This window comes from Lissotriton vulgaris, chromosome 11, assembly GCF_964263255.1.
Source record: "Lissotriton vulgaris chromosome 11, aLisVul1.2, whole genome shotgun sequence".
Taxonomy (NCBI): Eukaryota; Metazoa; Chordata; class Amphibia; order Caudata; family Salamandridae; genus Lissotriton; species Lissotriton vulgaris.
Window position 1 is genome coordinate 1073745488 of NC_141699.1, and position 19672 is coordinate 1073765159.

The window sequence follows — 19672 nt, forward strand, 5'->3', positions numbered from 1 at the left end:
CGTTGCATGTGTAGAAAAATTGCACAATGTTTGACTTTGCATAAACTAACATGAACAAATGTGGAGAAATTAATTTGTTTGTTGAAACTGTACTTTATTTGTTATTGTTACAGAATTGCACAGGGCCCCCGATGAAGGGCACAGCCCGAAATGCATTGGGCCAATGATTTGAATAATTATACACCATGAGAGGAATCATGAAATGAATAACCAGTAAAGAAAAGCTTTGAAATTGAATCACATGTTTTTTGAACTTTTTTGAACTTTATTGAACAAATTATTGAACATTTGATTTAGAGTGCTCTGGGGAGACACTATTCTCGACAGAACAGTGCATTACAGAAATGCAGTTTATTACATGATGTGGTTGCGCAACCTCGCCATGCAATAAACTCACAAACCTATCTTGAGACCAGTGAGGCTTGTGTGTACAACCTTAGCTCAACCCTGGGTAGCTGTGGCTTCGAGCAGTCAGGCATTATCAAAGGAACAAGAGCAAATGATGTAGAAGTATCAAAACAACAAATAAGGACACACAACACAAAGGAAATCCAACATCAATTTATTAAAAATATCTTAATTTTAATGAATGTTTTGACACCAAAATGAATAAAATCAACTGGAGGGTTATAGAGATATAAATTTTTAAGAGAATCAGAGATCACTGCTTTGTTACTCAAATTACAAATAAGCATTGCCAACTAATGCAGTTAGCTGCTCATTTAAAAACTTTGGAAACCTTTTGCAAAGTTTTGTTCAGTTACTCCAGCCCACTTGGGCAACCAGCTCCAGCAGGGAGCAAGTCACAGGGGTCAGTAAGGCTTAGCAGGACAGTTGCCTCAAGCCGTCTGCATCAATGAAGTGATTCTGATGCAAAGCATGTCTGATGCTGAAGGTGCTAAGAATGTTGTGAATGCTGATCTGGTCAACTAAATAGGGGTCTTTCTGGGGCCACCCATAAATCTGTAAACAAGGTGGGCTGACTTCGGCCACAGAGGTCAAAATCCAGGGGAAGTACAGCCAAAATCTAGTTGCCACTGGTCTACTGATTTCTGGTCACAGCAAGACCAGCTGTTCCTTTAACTAAGGCTAGTGTCCGTCTTGGGTGACCAAACTGCACGCCGAGGACTCTCCTGGGTGCAGAAGGTTGTGGTACAACTTTTGAGTGTTGCGTCTCGGTCTCCCTGGCTGCACTTCAGCTGTCAGAAGTTATCAAGAAATTGTACTACCAAACGCCTAGGCAGCTTCTTCAACTTTTGAGGCCCAGGAGCTGCAACTGAAGATCAGCCAACTGACCTTTGGAGTTGACGTCTTCTGTCTGGGGCTTGTGGACAACTTTCATTGAGAAGGGCACCACAGGCACACTTCTCTCTATTCCTGCCCAAGGATCAGGAGGTGAAGTCCAGTCTGGGTTTAAGGAATAGCAGAGGAGCCCTCCTTGGGTCTCTTTCTAGTGCAAATGTGATCTGAGGTATGGCTGATAGGGTGGCACTTTTACTCCCACAACTTGCCTCTAGAGGTGTGGTGACTACTATCTAATGGGATACCAGGTCTCCTCCAAATTGATGATAGACCCAATCAATGGCTGGGACAGGGTGAACCCAAATGTTGAGGTTGAACTAAGAGGGAGTGTGGCATTGTACATGTAAGTATAGCAAGAAGTCTTGCTTGCTCAAAGACTCTGTAAACCACAGGAGGGACAGGAGGATGGCTGGTACATGTTTGCTTACTGTAATCTCTGCAGTTTTGTTGAAAAACAACAAGTGTCTTTTTTTTAAAAAGTTACAATAAATTTTGACTAGGTCATCAAGTCCAGTTTAATGCAACAATTCTACTGATACCTTAAAGTATGCCAACATTGGTAGTGTCATTCAAAAGTAAGGACAGTTGAGTTGTCTTTCTTTAACCCTGTACCTGCCAATGGGGCTACCGGCCTTTCCAAAGTAAAAAGGAAAATTCGGGCTCTTTATTTTCAGTACATAATAAAACACATGCCCATCTTTTTAATATACACCCCCCTGCCTTAGGGCTCAGCAGGCCTATCCTAGGAGTGACTTATTTATATTAAGAAGGGAGGTATAGACTTTGTCATTGGTCTAAATGACAAAGATGAGTTAGCAGTTTAACTCCTTCGGTGCTCATGACCGCTCCCGGCCGTCATGAGTCACAGTAGACGTGTGCTCATGACGGCCGGGAGCCGTCAGAACGTTGCCGCTTCGCCGACACGTGGTTAATTCGGATGTATGTCACTACCACGCGCGCGGTACAACGAAGTACCATTACAACGCGGTTGTAACAACGCAAGTCGTTACAACGACTTGCGTGGGGGGGGCGCAAATTTAAAATATATAATTTACCATTCCAACACCAGTCCCCGTGGATAGTAGGGAAGGTGTTGGGATAGTAAATTAAAGGATTTGTTATCCTTGAGCGCCACCCAGCGCAATTCGTTGTAACAACTTTCGTTGTTATAACTGCGTGGTAATGGTACTTCGTTGTACCGCGCGCGTTGTAAACGTTGTATACCGGTTAATTCCCCACCTGTGCGGGAGAATTAATCAGTGGGCAGAGTTCTGACGGCTCCCGGCCGTCATGAGCACACGTCTACTGTGACTTATGACAGTCGGGAGCCGTCATGAGTACCTGAGCGCCACACCCAAACCCGCCCCTCTCGCACTGTGGCAAAGGGGTTAAAGCATTTACTCTAGTCTGCAGTGGCAGCCTGGGAGACGTTTTATGTTGTCACACTCATGATGGCACAATAAGTGCTGTAGCCCATGAGGGGCACTTTAATTTCTAGGCCCTGTGTACCCCTGGTTCCATGTACTAGGGACTTATAATTAAGTTAACTTATGCCAATTGGTTATCATCCAATCAAACATATACTTTAAAGGGTCAGAGCACTGGTACAGAGGACTAGTTACCAAGTCTCAGTGCACTCTCAGTGTCAAACCATCAACAGCATCAGTCCAAAACTTTGGTGATGATCATGTAAAAAGAGACATTTCTTTACATGTGGACATGCCCAGTGGTGGAGAACAACTGGAAACAGGTGTTAACTATCTAGAGAAATGAAGCAAGAAATATTGTCACATTCTCCTCTTAAATACTGGATACTGAGTTTGCCCTCTAGGTCAAATAAGGGTAAAACATTTATTAGATTCATGGCCCTGATCTTACTACTTACAAAAAGGTGCATATTGATCCCCTGCTTATAGCAAGGTTGTACATCCCTGTTTGCATGGTGACAAGTTGCAAGCAGGTGGTTGGTCAATTCATCATTCTACATTTACAAACTCACCAACGAATTCACTACAACTCACTTGCGTATTGCTACACATCTTCACTATTGCCCACATACATCAAGGTAAATTGCATTCGCAAACGGTGCGAATTGCAAAATTCGGCCATTTGCAAATGCAATTTCCTTTTTTGGGATGCATCATGTTTTTTTATTTTTTCGCAATTTGAGGAATCGCAATTATGTTGCGATTTAATAAATTGCGATTGCATTTAATAAATCGCAATTTGTGATTTCTTAAATGCAATGCATGATTATTTTTTTTGCGAATTCGCAAATAGGAAGAGGTAAATTACCATAAAGTTGAACTTCATGGTAATTTTCTAAAACTTTCAAAAATTAACAAAAGTGAATTTTTGAAAGTTTCATTTTACACACACACATGCCCATGTGTGTGTGAAAAATGTTCTTAAAGTTAAATTTCAGGGGTGCAGGGGGGGGCCTTGGGATCCCCCCCTGCACCCTTGAAATAGCATTCTCATTTTGCGATTCCTTAATTGCGAATCGCAAAATGAGAATGGCTTCCCATTCATTCCTATGGGCCTCTAGGCCCATAGGAATCAATGGGAAGGGATTCCTTAATTGCGATTTGCAAATTGTGGATCGCAATTAAGGAAAAATAAGGAATCGCAAAAAATATTGCGATTTTTTCATGCATAGCATTTCGCGATTTCTTAATTGCGATTCCTTAATTTTCGCAATTTAGAAATAGCAAAATGTAACAATGATGCATGTGGGCCTGTGACTCCAAAGATTCAAACTCTTTCGAACTGCACTGAGGCGTTTCTCCAAGCTCACCAGTTTCGCAAATCTTTACTTGTGTTCCTTGGTTACACTACTGAAGTTTAACATTTCTGAACTCTGCTGAGCATCTCCCCTTTCACATTCAGCTGATCTTTAATATTATTAAACTCTCCTGAAAGTTTCCTTTTCCAAACTTTGCTGAACTTGTTTGTCCCCAACCGTGCCTGACTCTGCTGTACTCCTTCCTCTCCAACATTATCCCATGGGAACAAACTCGGCTGAACTTGAGCCTAGTATAAATCCACAGAACGTCTGCCTCTTTAAACTCTGCTACAGTTCTTTCTCCCTGTTTGAACTCTCCGGAATGAGCCCCTCTTCAAACTCTGGTGAACCTGTCAACCTTGCGTCATTGATGCAAAGTCTGTTGAGTTTCAGATTATGCACCTGCCTCCCAGCCAGCTCTTAATGAGCTGCTAATGGCACATTCTGTACACACTGACACTTACAACATTGCACAGCAAGCACTGGCTCTGCAATATGCATGATATTCAGAGAGATGGTATGCATAAAGCAAAATAAGTCAAGTTCACAAACTACCACAAGTGAAGTGAGACAAGCTGAACCCACATGTGCAAGCTGCTCTGAATATCTTCTGCTGCAGAAAAAGTGGCAAAATGTGTGCTAATAAAGTAGTACACAGCCGGAAACTGTTGCAAAAAAAGGTTTTTGTGTATAAAACAGTTTCCTTATCGCACCTTGTTTGCTTTAAAGTATATTTGTATGACTAGGACCATGATCACAAATTAAGGGTGACAGAATACCATCATGGCTGAATAACATCATGGCTGCTTCCCACTACCACAGCAATGGCCATATAACAAACTCTTTTTTACCGCCCTTCCACTTCTTTCCATTGTGTCACAGCCTTGCAATGCATGAGGTAACAGCTTCCATGTACATCTTATATCAAAACTTCGCTGCATATTATCTGAGCAGCAAAGACAGCGACAGGAAGGATGGAGGGAGGGGTAGGAGCAGACACCACACCAGAAGGTCGGCTGGACGAAGGGAGATGGTGGTGGGAGAAGCCCATGAGGAAGCCAGCTGAAACACACACACTCACCTAGAGTTTTTAAACACAAAGGAAAATAGTGCCTAAAAAGGAGCAGTGGAAGGACACAATAGTGAATTCATGCTCAAAGGGAGGGACAAATGCACAAAGAGGAGGATAGCCTACGGCAGCTGACCAATACCAAGTAATCCAATGCGACTGACAATGAAGCCAACCAATAGAAAGCAGAGCGAGGCCTCAAATGTGTTGTTAGAAAACATTTAGCAATTGTTTTGCAAGAGACAGCACCTGCTATGTCTTAGATGATATTTAAACATTTATTTGAGGTAAAATATGTAACACTCCACTCAATAAGGTTCTACATTCAGCCACCAGAACTTTGCACCGTCTCCATTGGCTTGCTCCAACCATGATTTTGCCACCAAGATGGTTTGCTTTCTGCCAAAATCATGACCATGACATCTAAATACCTCTCTGACATTTGTTTGGGGGGGGGGGATGGGGGGGGGGCCTTTGTAGAAAAAGTCTAGCATTGTAATTCTTCAAAGATACTGCTCACACATTTTTGGCAGAGGAAGTTAAGGTGATGACACGAATGTAAAAAGCATCAAATCTAAATCTGGGAGGCCAGTCACCAATGAGTTAGCATAGGTGGTGCCTCTAACACCCAAACTACTTGTGGGACAGAGGATCATACTTTAAATAGTGCCTCTAATATATTTGCTAGCTAAATGGCTTAACCAGTTGAACGTGTATCTCTGGCATGGAAGGTCACTCATAGTTCACAAGTTTGAATCCATTCTAGCCATTTGTCATAGGCTGATAAAAATGAGTTACAACAGGTGTTATTTAGAGATCTCAGAAATAGAAAGAAATGTAGTGGGGCACATTTTTAGTTTGCAGACAGGGCACCTTGAAAAAACTGTGCTGGGGTGCCCTTTCAGCAAATGTGATTGTCTGCATGCTCTAATTAGATTTGGATGGACCGTCGTATTTATATCAGAAATCCAGGAGTAGTCCAGTCGGTTCTACAGTTGGAAACCGTAGAGCACTAGCCTGTCAGAGTTCTCAAATCATCCACTCTAGGTAGACTTACTAATTCTCTTATTTGTCTCTCCCAAACAAAAAAATAAAAACTCCCAGGTTATCAGGGTCATTACATTTTAGTTTTTCAAAAAAATCCTGCTTTTGGAGTTTGTTTTTAAAAAGCCAAGCCCAGAGACCTTATGTTATAACTCTTCCTAGTTTCAGGTCTGACTCAAACTGAAGATGCGATTGTTAGAAGGGGACCTTATGTAAATATTAATGAATTTGTTTTAGGTATGCATGAATGTTGGTTGGGTCCCTTTAGGAGGAGACCTGAAGATCATGCACTAGATTATATTCAAAACAGAATTTTTGGTTTATCATATATATATATATATATATATATATATATATATATATATATATATATATATATATATAGATTACCAAATGCAATAAGCATTTTCTTTTGTGAAACACCAGACATGCCCTGTAAGCCTACCATGTTCCTTGTTAAAAGTCAACCTGTGTTCCAATAGGCCTTTTAGGGAGTGTTCCTGGATTTCTGTATTAGTGTGCACAGGCATGAAAATTGTTAAATAGTACCCCATCTGATTATTTTTTAGTTTAAATGAATTGCACCCTGCTTGTTCTGTGACGACCCATTGGAAGGTTTCCAAAAGTTTATTCCCATTGAATCTTATATATGTTCGCTGAGTTCTAAGTATATATTCCTCAGAACCTGCCCATGTCAGCCATGACCTGTCTGCCTCGCAATCCTGTGAGTCAAGTGCTAAAAGGTATACTTAGTTCCCAGTCGAGGGTCGTGGTAGAGAGCCCAGGGCATCCTGCCAAACGTATCCCACTGATAACCATGGAGGCTCAGTGGTGTAACACAGGCCACTCTACCCCCGTGGTTCGGGGTGACACTCAAGCTCCAGGGAGCCATCTCAGCACAATACTCTGACTGGAGAGCTCCTGACTGATTGGGTCTGGAAGAGGCCCTTCCATGTACCTTGCAGGGGGACTCCTCAAGTTGTTATGCCAGTGTGGGGGTTCTGTAACTTCTGATTGCCCTTGGATTCCCCAAATTGGATTTCTCATAAGAATGTTCTCAGTATCAATGACTATAGAATTCCATAATTCCACATTTGTAAAGGGCACAATCACCCGTAAGGGTCTCTAGGCGCTGGGGGCCGTCGGGAAGATTAAACAAACCAGAGTCACATGGTGCTGGGCTAATCTACCGCCCGTGCCGGGGATGGAACCGTGATCCCCAGATTCCAGAGTCAGTCACCCTAGCGGCGGCGCCACACCTCTTACTACATTTTATTCATTAATTTAGCAATATGAGCCTCAAAGTGCATCAGTGAATCTCATTTGTACAAAAAATGTCTTATGGTATCTGCCTCATCAACCCCTTCCTGTGACTGATTAGCCCTGACATTTGGAGGTTTTACTCATCTGTTGGATTTTCTCATTCAATGAGGCTATTACTTTACCAAGTCCGCTATGATTTTGAAAACCGGAAAACACAGGCGAGCACCCCACTATGAAAAGTGTTCCTGCATTACTGACTTTGTCTAATTAACATTATAACATATCATAACATGTGTATTTGTAAAGCACACGCTCACCCAGAAGTTTCTTGGAGCTGAATAGCAGATGTTCATTGTTACCCAACTCAATGGTACTCATCGGCAAGGACATCCATCCTCCAGCTCACTGCGTCCATTGTTGCTAATCTCTCCCATCCTCATTGCAGTGTTTGGAGGGCTTTTTGGTGCTTGGTAAGTGCGATTTTTAGACCACAGGGGTTTTGTGAGTGATGGAAACTATACAAATGAAATTTAGAATAGTAAGGACTAGGTAAGTACATAAAATAGATAATGTGATTTCCCAGTTCTGAAACAAAATATTATTTGTCTTGGCTCAGGGTTCACCTCACATGTGCAATGGCACCAGAGACCAGGAATGCCAAGGCTTCCAGCCCTCAGTTATGGTGGCTTTTTGCCACCAAATCTGTATGCAGGAATACCACTACTATATAGCTTGCTCTGTGGTGCATATAATTCTTCCCACATCACAATATCTCATGTGGACTGTAATGAGCATGACTAGGACTTGGAGTAATGATTACCTTTGGTATATAATTAAGCCGTCTACAAAATATACTCAGTTTCTCACTATAGTTCCTGGTTTTCAAAACTCCGTCAATCTTTGCAAACTCTTGGAAGAACCAGACCCATTCGATCTGGAACTTTCTAGAGACTCTCTCCAAGGGTCCTTTGTAGCTGCATGAAAGTGTGAAGTGGAGAAAATCATTAATAAAGAGTCAAATTAAACTAACTCCTCTCAATACATTATAACCAGAGGACTCTTGAGGAAGGTTGGTTGAATTTATTACAAAGTCAGACACACCTCAACACAAGAGTGTAGAAATACAAATGAAATAGCCTAACACTGAATCAACGCACCCAGTTCAGATGGTGCAGCATGAACAAAATTATTAGCTCGAGAAGCAGAATACAGGCAATCAAGAAGCAAGAGTCCAAATTCCCCTGCATCAAAGGTTGATGAATAAAGGAAATGTATACTGCCCTACTCTATTGCTAAGGTGACATTCCTAAGTTAATGAGGAAGCATCCTGAATCACAATAAAAGGTGTCAGTTGTGGAGTCTTCCTAAGAAGTCTTTCCACCCTTGAAATGGGTCAAGTAGCTTGAAGCCACTACTGCAAAGAAAGAGCGTGTTGTGAGAGGCTCCCTCTCTGAAGGCAAGAAAGAAGTAGACACTTTCCCTAATTCCAACAAACAGTTATCCACAGGTAACTTTCCCATGATGCACGGCTTCCACATATTCCACAATGGGTAGTCAAGATGTACTTTTCCATGATTTTCTCCATGTACTTTCCTCTGCAACAATTTGTCCTTGATTCCCATGCCTTCTATCGTGAGAAACCAGCGTCTCTCCTTTATCACCTTAGAGTCATACGATTGTAACTTCTTCTCTCTCACCTAGCTGCTAAAAAGCTACATCACTTTGCCTAAGACAATGCTCCTCCACCTGCAATGCAAAACGTGAGAAGGAACAGCCTCCAAAGTGCCCATAAAATTTTAACATTATTCCTTAAGCAAAAGTTGTCTGAGGTTGAATTTCAGTTGTACCACTACATTTAACATAAGAATGCATCATTTAGACATTATGAGTTCACATAACTACATTACATTTTGACTAATACATTTACCTAATTTGGGAAATCTTATCATAAAGAACACTTTTAGTACGTAAGTAGTGTCAAACTTCACAACACAGTATGTTCATGTTAACATTTCCTGCTAGTTAATGTTTATTTTCCTACCGTAATTCCTCATACTACTAAAGTGTTATGTCAATACATCAACGCACTTCACAATCCTAACACCACACATTTACACGAAACAAGATTATATGCGGGTGTGCTCTACACGTGATTATGATGCACCCCTACAATGGATTAATGAAAAACCAGAATCTCTGCTCTATCACTCTTGTGAACTTTAAGGTGTCCTGTAAAATTTGGTTTCTAAACTCCTCTGAATCATTGCTTTTTAATACCCTGTTGAACGTGCCGGCTATGCTCCTAGTATATTACACCATCAGCTTAGGTGAACACATATTTCTACAAAAAGCATACAAAACAAAGCCCAGGTGTCTGCTTCTGATAGAGTAGTGATTTCCAATATCGAATCCTGACAAAACTGCTCCAACTATGGAATGGTAGCAGTGTGTCAAGAAGTGACATTTTTATTACTAACATTTTAGGAGCTGTGAGAGTTGAATGCTGGCCTAATTAGAGGGCGTACACCACACAAAATACTGTGGGGTTTTACAGAGTAACCTGATAACTTGATGAGTTTTTGTGGTTTATATTACAAATTGAGATTAATGCATACTGTGTATGGGATTTTATTTAAAGTTCAGGTGTCGCTGCACTTATCTGGGGGTTAGACATGAGTTTCCTGTTCGGGCATTTGTCTGCTGGCTACGTGCCACCCCACCTGTGACCTGTCAATTACTAACCCCAGGCCTAGGTCTCAGAGTCTGCTTGACCACGCATTTCTTAGTCGGGGTTGATGGAGAGTTCATGACACCCGAATTTGATAACAGTGATGCAATTTTGTTCTGAAATGCAAATGTATTATTGTGCACATTGACGTCACATTATGGGAGACTTGTTGTTCTTCAGTTTTGACGATCACTACTTTCCTAGTTACTAGTATTCTACCCAATTTGAGGACTGGGTTTTACAGCAGGAAACTCCCAATTGCATAAAACCACACAAATGCAATAGCAATATAAAAAGGGCAACAATGAAGTACACAGACCGCAACCACCGATGGAGCCAGGAGAACCAGTTCATTTACCACTCCTGCTCAGGGGCACCTCCCTCCTCACACATGTCTCTTTGTAAACGGTGCAATACTTGGATTTCAAGAGTCAAAGTCCCATTGTCCATGTCATTACCTGTGATAAACAGGAAACAGGACCCACCGATCTTGGCACACCTCCCACAATTGCCGTCATTAAGTCCAACACATATCGATGTTACTTCACTATGAGGCGGATGGCTCTTAGTTGTTCCTTTATTGCATTAAGGCAGAGCGCAGTGTATTTAATTATATTGAGCATCTCCCAGCTGGTTATTTGTGACCAGTGGGTGTTTGTTTTCATCTGCACTGTAAAGCAGGGTATGGACCCTCTCGCTGATACTTGTGTTTTAGAAAACAGTCTGTATTGTTCTGGAATGTCTTTGTAGTGAGGTAAAGTAGGTTTTTGTGGACAGGAAGTGGTGGCGCTCTGCAAGTATTGACGTAAAGTGTAAAGGTAGAAACGATTTGGTATGGTGCCAACAGGGAAGGAGAGACCCTACAACCCCTTAATCTGTGACGGAGAATCCAAGCACAAATACATATCGCAACAGTCCCGCGCACTCATACAGTATAGTAAAACATCAGGTTGACGTAGTGTGAAAGCAAATGGAACCAATCCAACGTTGAAGTCCTTGATTTCTTTAATAGGTCATCACTCAAAAAGACACACAGCCAGCCGACACGTGCTTTGTCAAGTTCAAGTTCAAGTTCAGGAATTTGTATAGCGCACTACTCACCCAGAGGGTCTCAAGGCGCTTGAGGGAGGGAGTTTGCATTACTTATCAAATAGCCAGGTTTTTAGTTGCTTTCTGAAGGAGAGGTGGTTCTGTGTAAGGCGGAGGTGAGAGGGGAGAGAATTCCAGGTTTTGGCCGCTAAGTAGGAAAATGATCTTCCTCCCATGGTGGACCTATGGATGCGCGGAATTGCGGCGAGGGCTAGATTGGATGATCGTAGTTGGCGGGTGGGTGTGTAGAAGGACAGTCGTGTGTTGAGGCATTCCGGTCCTAGGTCGTAGAAGGCCCTGTGTGCGTGGGTGAGGAGGCGGAATGTTATTCTCTTGTTGACAGGAAGCCACTGGAGGTCTTTCAGGTGACCGGAAATGTGAGCTTGATGGGGGATGTCCAATATGATGCTGGCTGAGGCGTTTTGGATGCGTTGGAGTTTTTTCTGTAGTTTGGCTGTGGTTCCGGCGTAGAGGGTATTTCCATAATCCAGTCGGCTAGTGACCAGAGCGTGGGTGACCGTCTTTCTTGTTTCAGTGGGGATCCAACTGAAGATTTTTTTGAGCATGCGAAGGATGTTGAAGCATGAAGATGAGACGGCGTTGACTTGTCTGGTCATCGAGAGGGAGGAGTCTAGGATGAAGCCCAGGTTACGTGCGTGGTCTGTAGGTATAGGTGCTGTACCCAGGGTGGCCACCATGAGTGGTCCCAAGCAGAGGAGGATGAACCTAAGATGAGGACTTCCGTTTTGTCCGAGTTTAGTTTTAGACGGCTGTTCCTCATCCATTCGGCTACTTCTTTCATTCCTTAGTGTAGATTGGTTTTGGCGGTGTTTGGGTCTTTGGTGAGGGAGAGGATCAGTTGGGTGTCGTCTGCATAGGAGATGATGTTGGGGTTGTGTTGTCGCGCGATCGATGCGAGGGGACTCATGTAAACGTTGAAGAGGGTGGGACTGTGTGAGGATCCTTGTGGTACGCCGCAGATGGGGGGAGGCGGACTCTCTGGGTTCTTCTGGCGAGGAACGAGATGATCCAGTCCAGAGCTTTTCCTTGTATGGCGACGTTGTTGAGGCGTTGGATGAGGGTGCTATGACAGACTGTGTCGAAGGCGGCCGAGAGGTCAAGTAGGATGAGGGCAACAGTTTCTCCGTTGTCCAGGGGCGTTCCGATGTCATCTGTAGCAGCGATGAGGGCTGTTTCGGTGCTGTGTTTGGCTCGGAAGCCGGACTGTGAGGGGTCGAGGGAATTGTTGGCTTCGAGGAAGGCGGCGAGCTGGCTATTGACGGCTTTCTCAATGACTTTGGCAGGGAATGGGAGGAGTGAGATGGGGTGGTAGTTCTTAAGTTCAGAGGGGTCTGCTGTGGGTTTCTTCAGGAGGGCGCTGAGCTCTGCATCTTTCCAGCTTTCTGGGAAGGTAGCGGAGTTGAAGGAACAGTTGATGACATCGCGGAGATGGGGTGCGATAATGGAGTCTGCTTTGTTGAAGATGTGGTGGGGGCATGGGTCGGTTGGCGATCCTGAGTGGATGGAGTTCATCAGGCGGATGGTGTCTTCAGTAGTGATTGGGTTCCAGTCGCAAAGTATGTTAGAGGGCGGTTTTGGTTCGGGGGTGGGTGGAGTTGACTGGCGATTTTGTTGTGGAAGAAAGAGGATAAAGAGTCGCAGAGGTCTTGTGAGGGAGTGATGTCATTGGTGCCGGCAGTGGGGTTGGTAAATTCTTTGACGATGTTGAATAGTTCCTTGCTGTTGTGGGCGTTGTTGTCGAGTTGATCCTTGAATGCTGATTTCTTGGTGGATCGGATCAATTGGTGGTGTTTGCGGGTGGCGTCCTTGAAGGTGGTCAGGTTGTCAGTGGTAGGGTTTTTTCTCCAGGTTTTCTCGAGAGTACGACATGACTTCTTGGATTTCTTAAGGTCGTCGTTGAACCAGGGGGCCTTTTTGCTGCCTTGTTTGATCTGGTGGTTTTTCAAGGGTGCTAATTCGTTAGCGCTGTGGGTGATCCATTGTGTGAGTTTGGTTGCGGCTTGGTTTGGGTCCGATGACATGGCAGGAGGGTTTTGGTTAAGCGAGGTGAAGAGTTGATCGGTAGTAATTTTGTTTCAGTTTCTTCAAGGAATAGGTTGTGGGGGGTTGTGGATCAGTGTTTTTTTGTAACTGAAGTGAACGCAGCTGTGGTCCGTCCAATGGAGAGCTGTGGTGTGATCGAAGGAGATGTGTTCGCTGGAGGTGAAGATAGAGTCGAGCGTATGTCCGGCAAGGTGGGTGGGGGTGTCAACAAGTTGTTTGAGTCTGAGATTGGCGAGGTTGTCCAGAAGGGTGGTGGTGTTGCTGTCGTTGTCCTTTTCCAGGTGGAAGTTGAGGTCTCCCAGTAGAATGTAGTCCTCGGAGGGGAGGGCGTGTGGGCTGATGAAGTCAGTGATGTCTTCGTTGAATTGTGTGCGGGTTCCTGGTGATCTATAGATGAGGGTCCCTCTAAGTGTGGTCCTGGGGTCGGTGTGGATCTGGAAGTGAAGGTGTTCAGCGGTAGCGAGGTTATCGTCGGAGCTGGTCGTGATGCGGATGGTGTTCTTATGGACGATGGCGATGCCTCCTCCTGTTTGGTTGGTGCGATCTTTTCGGATGATCTTGTAGGCGTCCGGGATGGCTATGGCGATGTCGGGCGCTGATGAGGCGTTCATCCAGGTTTCTGTGAGGAAGGCGACGTCCGGCGATGCAGTGTCGAGTAGGTCCCAGAGTTCAGTGGCGTGTCTGTGGACCGAGCGGGTGTTCAGCAGGATGCACTTCAGGAGGTTAGAGTCGGAACTGTGTTTGGAGTCAGTGGGTTTGATGAGGGTCCTGTTACAGGCGAACTTGCAGGAATGGCAGGTGAAGAGTCCATGGGTGTGTCCTGGGGCAACTTCGCAGCATTGTGGTGTGCGTCCGGGGTTAAAGGTGAAGAGGGTAGCGGTGTCATATGTTATGCGGGTGGGGTGGGTGGTGCGGGGAACAGGGGGTCTGGCGCTGGGCGCGGTCCAGGCGCGGACGGGCGTAGACGGGCTTACCTTTGACGCACCTTCGGCGCGCATGGGGCGCGACCGCTGCGCGTGAATTCTGCGCGCAAAAGCATCTGTCATATGTGGATAGTGCGAGGGGGAGGGGCGAGGGAGGGTCAGCTGGGAGGCGGGAGCGGGGTGGACACCCGGGCAGGGAGACACAACAACAACAAAATGGCCGGCAGCGTAAAACGGAACAGGGAGCTAATAAGATGCAAAAAGGCAGTGACCCCGGTATAATCAGGCACACCTCGAACAGCGCAGCACTAATGAAAAGGAAACTGTACTTGCAGCTCGCTTTGGCGATCTAGCGCTATGATGACCCAAACATTAAAATGATATAGCAGTCAAGGCAGTCTAGCGATGTCACAATGATTACAAAATGAATTAGCAGTCAGGGCAGTCTAGCGATGACACAATGATTACAAAATGAATTAGCAGGCGAGGTAGTTTAGCGCTACTTATGTAAATGAGCAAAGTAATACAAGCAATGCAGCAATTTAAATCAGCAAGTTAGTCCAGCAATGTGAATGAGCTAATTAATTTAGCAGTAGCAGCGGTGAAGCGCTACGATACCAGGCTGCAAGGCGAGGCAGGTCGGGGAGCAGCGTGGGGAGCGGCCGCGTCTGTAGTAAACAGGACGGTCACCGCGCAATCTCGTGAGAGCGGGCCTAACAGTATCAGTGGGAGGGAGGGTCAGCTGGGAGGCGGGAGCGGGGTGGAGACCCGGGCAGGGAGACACAACAACAACAACAACAAAATGGCCGGCAGCGTAAAACGGAACAGGGAGCTAATACGATGCAAAAAGGAAGTGGCCCCGGTATAATCAGGCACGCCTCGAACAGCGCAGCACTAATGAAAAGGAAACTGTACTTGCAGCTCGCTTTGGCGATCTAGCGCTATGATGACACAAACATTAAAATGATATAGCAGTCAAGGTAGTCTAGCGATGTCACAATGATTACAAAATGAATTAGCAGTCAGGGCAGTCTAGCGATGACACAATGATTACAAAATGAATTAGCAGGCGAGGTAGTTTAGCGCTACTTATGTAAATGAGCAAAGTAATACAAGCAATGCAGCAATTTAAATCAGCAAGTTAGTCCAGCAATGTGAATGAGCTAAATAATCTAGCAATAGCAGCGGTGAGGCGCTACGATACCAGGCTGCAAGGCGAGGCAGGTGTTCTTTGATACTTCAGGCAGGCACAGGCAGTGTTCTTTGACACTTCAGGGCTCTATGGCTGAACTCAAAGTCTGTGATATCCCAAAGCCGGTGATAATTCCAACCCAGTAGGGTATGATAGTTCTTGGTGAGGTGATTACTTTTCGAGAGTAAAAAGTGCGAGATGAAAAAGGATATAATAACCCAGATTGGTCCTGGAGATGCACGTGTACGTGCCATCCGATACTTTTGCTCAGTCAAGGTGCTGGCGTCCTGGCGTCTGCAGTACAATCCGGGTTGCTTTAACACTAAGTCGGCCCGATGTTTTACTTTACTGTATGAGTGCGCAGGACTGTTGCTATATGTCTTTGTACTGAGCCCAGCCAAAATACTCACCAGTTCTTTTTTTTTAGCCTGATGCAACACAGCAGTCTTCTTTTTTAGCAGATGTTGGTGCAACTCTGACAGAACTTCTCCGGAAATGAGCAGGGTCAGGTGTGTATGGTGATGAAGGATCACAGGCCACACCATCAGGGGACGAGCTGGGTGTAGGCAAACTCAACGCATTGACAGTACATATCCATCAGCGTAGAGGTGCTCCATTGTCCGGATCTGCAGTACTGTGCCATAGTTTTCATTTGTTCCCAGTGGAATGGCTCCTTAACCTTTAAAAGCCAAGGAGTACAGCATGTTTCCCTTCAATTAGGGGCTACCCCTTCCCTTTGTACCACAGATATCTATTCACCCCAGTATCCCAGATTTCCTAACATGGGGTATCTAGTCTATGGTTAAACCCTTCCTCAAGAGACTCATTACCCTTTGTATCATTGAGGTGGATTCCTCTACAATGGAACTCCATGGCTGGGGTCCATTTCTTATTAAAGAAGACAGTCTCAGATATGATAAGGGCTACCCTGGAAACATAGATGAAACAGGAGTGGAAGTGTTTATGCTTTAATACTGTTGATTTGCTACCTCCAAGAATCTCTTTTCTGGAAAGTCTTGGGGCCAAACAGTACCCTCCGCTATGGTTGGGGCCCCTCCTACACCTCCTGTCTATCTCAGGTTGAATGTCACTAGGCTTGGGGAAAAGGTACAATGCTGTGGGATTGGTCTTGTATCTGGTCAGATTTGCTAAAACTCTATGGAGTTCTTCTCTGTTGGGTTATAACTTAGCCCTAATCCCACATAGGAAGAGGTGGTGAAGGATTTTTGCTTTTTCAGGGCCTACTGCATGAGGTATCAGCAAACAGATGTAACGACATGGCTGTTGTCTTGGAGTACAATACGGCCATGTGCTGATACAAATTGTTGAGTAAGAGGGCCCTGTGTAGTGTGTGTGGAATACTAGGGTTGGGATTGGTTAATTATAAGTGATGTGGAAGACGTCCCTCAACAAGTGTGGTGATAGCTTTGGGGTGGACTCCAGGGGAGATGTCTTGTAGTCCTTTTGTGATTAGGAGTTTTTGACTTGAAAGTTCAAAACAAAAAGTCAAGATACATTTTGCAGTTCTCAATTCACGCCCTGCAGATCTCATTGATGATGATGGGGCCTCTGAAAAGATGGTTCACTTGGGTGCTCTATTGCCATTCTGTTGAATAAGAGCTCCGTCCATTGGTTATTTTAGAAAATCCTGCATTATTGCATGTGCCCTCATCAATTCCTTCTTGGTGCCTGTGCTTTTGTTTTAAGGGGTGTATTATTCCACATTAATTTTTACAATTTTTAGTGAGGCACATGAAGGTGGCCCCGATCGTGTGCATTATTGCCCATAGGATGCATTAAATTTATGGGTTGTTGAGCCTCCCCCTCTCTGTGACTGAAAATATATTTTACAGGGTTATTTCATGAACATAGGATAGTATTAATTTTAGCTCGGGTTCCATGGGTGTCACCAGCCCCTCTCCCCAATGCGTACATGGGATGTGCTATTGGTGAGGTGGTGTCTTTTAACCTGCACATGCGCAGGCAGTGTGTAAATAGGGGGAGTGTCGTAAATGAATGTTGTTGGTGATCGCAGTATGCACTGAGGTCATATGTATACCCCTCCAGGCCTGGCATGTGGCATGCAACGTGACCCTCCCTAGGAACACCAGGTGTCTTGACTACACCCTTTTTCTTGAAACATATTCTTGGACTAGCTTTGGGCTTCTTTTTATCAGTCTTTTGGATGATTCCCTAGATCTCGTGTTATCTGCTATCTTATTTATCAGGAAAATAGAGGGGCTCTGAAAGCTGTCCTGTGGCCCCCATATGCTTCTAATATCGTGGTGGCTGAGATTGGGCTTACTGTTTCCTTCAGATGGTGTGTGTAAGGCTTAGTGTCTGTATTGGTCGATTGCTATGCTGATATGGGGGTGAGCACATTCTGCCTTCTACGCTTGCTCCGAGCTGCAATAGATCTTCTGGATCCCCATTTTTCATGGACCCTTCTCCCTCGGACCATGTCTTTTACTGGGTTTTTTAACCTGGCAATTCTGACTGTCACCAGGGACTCCAAACTGGTGACACACTTCTGTCAATATTTTGGAGGGGCACAAAGCAGTGGGTAGTTTTTGGAAATTCGAAAAATTGATGGAAAGGAAAGAAAAACATTGCCACATGGAAAATCCAGAGTTTAAGATCAATAACTTGTTGAAATGCATCTAATGAAGGTGATGGACTGGTACAGACAGACCGCACTACCGACTGGAAGGTTATGGGATCTTCACTATCCCAAGCGCCCTGGGAAAATCTGGGTCCTGACACTGGAAGACAGCTTTGTTTTGGAACCAAAAGGGGGCCTTCATTGGCTGGAGACTGCTAGCTTTTGGGGACACTGTTGGAACACGCATCATGGAGGAACCTTGGTCCTTGACTGGGAGCCTCAGAATGGGGTCCTTTCAATTTGGTAATCGGAAACCTCCCCAATTGGACTTGGGTGGTGGGACTTGGGTGCCTGCTTTTAAGGACTGGATGGGGGGCCGCCCTGCCCACTCATCAGACTACCCTCTTCCTGGGGTGTAGTCAGCAACTGAATGGGGCCTTGTGCCCTGCAGGCATCCTGAATGGTAGACTCTTGTGAGAATACCTGATCGACAAAACCAATCCAGCAGCCCTGAATTTCCAAATGCAAGTAAAGGCTTGAATTTCTAATGTTCCCTCATTGGTCATTCTTTTGAGTTTTTGTACAGTGAATATAGAGGCGTGCATGAAATGGATGCTCCACATTGGGGGTTTTTACTCACTGCATATTTGAGTTATGAGTTTGCGCGAAGGAATTGCCTACCCAGACAGTGTGCCCTCCCTGCCGCGGTTGTGGCCCTGGTCCTGTTGGGCTGGCTTTTCTGTCTGTTTCTGTTGCCATGCATTTGTCCAACTACCTGAACCCTCTTCCCTGCATCTGAGGGTAATGTGCATTCGCTTTTCCCCTTTAATTGGTTTTGTAGATGGATACTCAGTGTGGACTGCCCCAGGCTTATCAACCTATTTTTGTGTTATGCTTTTAGATGGCATCAGTCGGCCATGTGACCCATTCTGCGCAATAGTAACATTCTTTAAGGTCTGCCTGCTGCCTACCTCCCTAACTTCTGCCGGTATGGCTGGGTGGAAATCCTCTGGGGTTTTGTGGTTGAGGCCCCTTTAAGACTGGTGCCATTTACACACTCGCAGCTAACGTTGCCCCCTTGAGGGAGGTCTTTTTCAATTTGTGGTGGACCAAATTAGCGGTGTCTCTCTGGGTTTGCTCCTGTTTTCTCCACATCCTTCTCTTGTTTCTTTTTGTAATGGTGGAATATGTAGGCCTGTATTTCCTGCTAGGTTTTCGTATCTAACCCCACTACACTGTCCAAACTGCTCTGTAACTTGGTGGGCAGCCCCTTTTTGTGGATATTATAAAAGAATGTGACTTGCGGGCCCATATCAGTCCATGGCTGTCCTGTCCCTTGTCTTCATCGTTTCATCATTCTATCCAGAAACTTAGTTATGGTCTGCCCAGGTTTCTTAGTTTCCGCCATTAATCTCTACCCTCCCGTTGCTTTCTTTACTTTATGTCTGTTTTTCCTGTCTCCTCTCCTTTCATTCATTTTGTCTTTCTATTCTGTCTTATCTATCTTTTTTGTCCATTTTCCTTCCTGTCTATTACTTTACTTTAAAGTCTTTCATTTGTAGCCCCTTTGTACATTCCTCGACCTCCCCAGCACTTGCCTTCTTTTTTTTC

At 44.8% G+C, this 19672-nt stretch overlaps 1 protein-coding gene across 1 annotated transcript in view; it reads right to left on the reverse strand.

Annotated features, from left to right (window-relative positions):
* LOC147684130 (cytochrome P450 2J4-like) overlaps positions 1–19672 on the reverse strand; it is a 148886-nt gene that overhangs the window by 113409 nt on the left and 15805 nt on the right. The window lies entirely within an intron of this gene.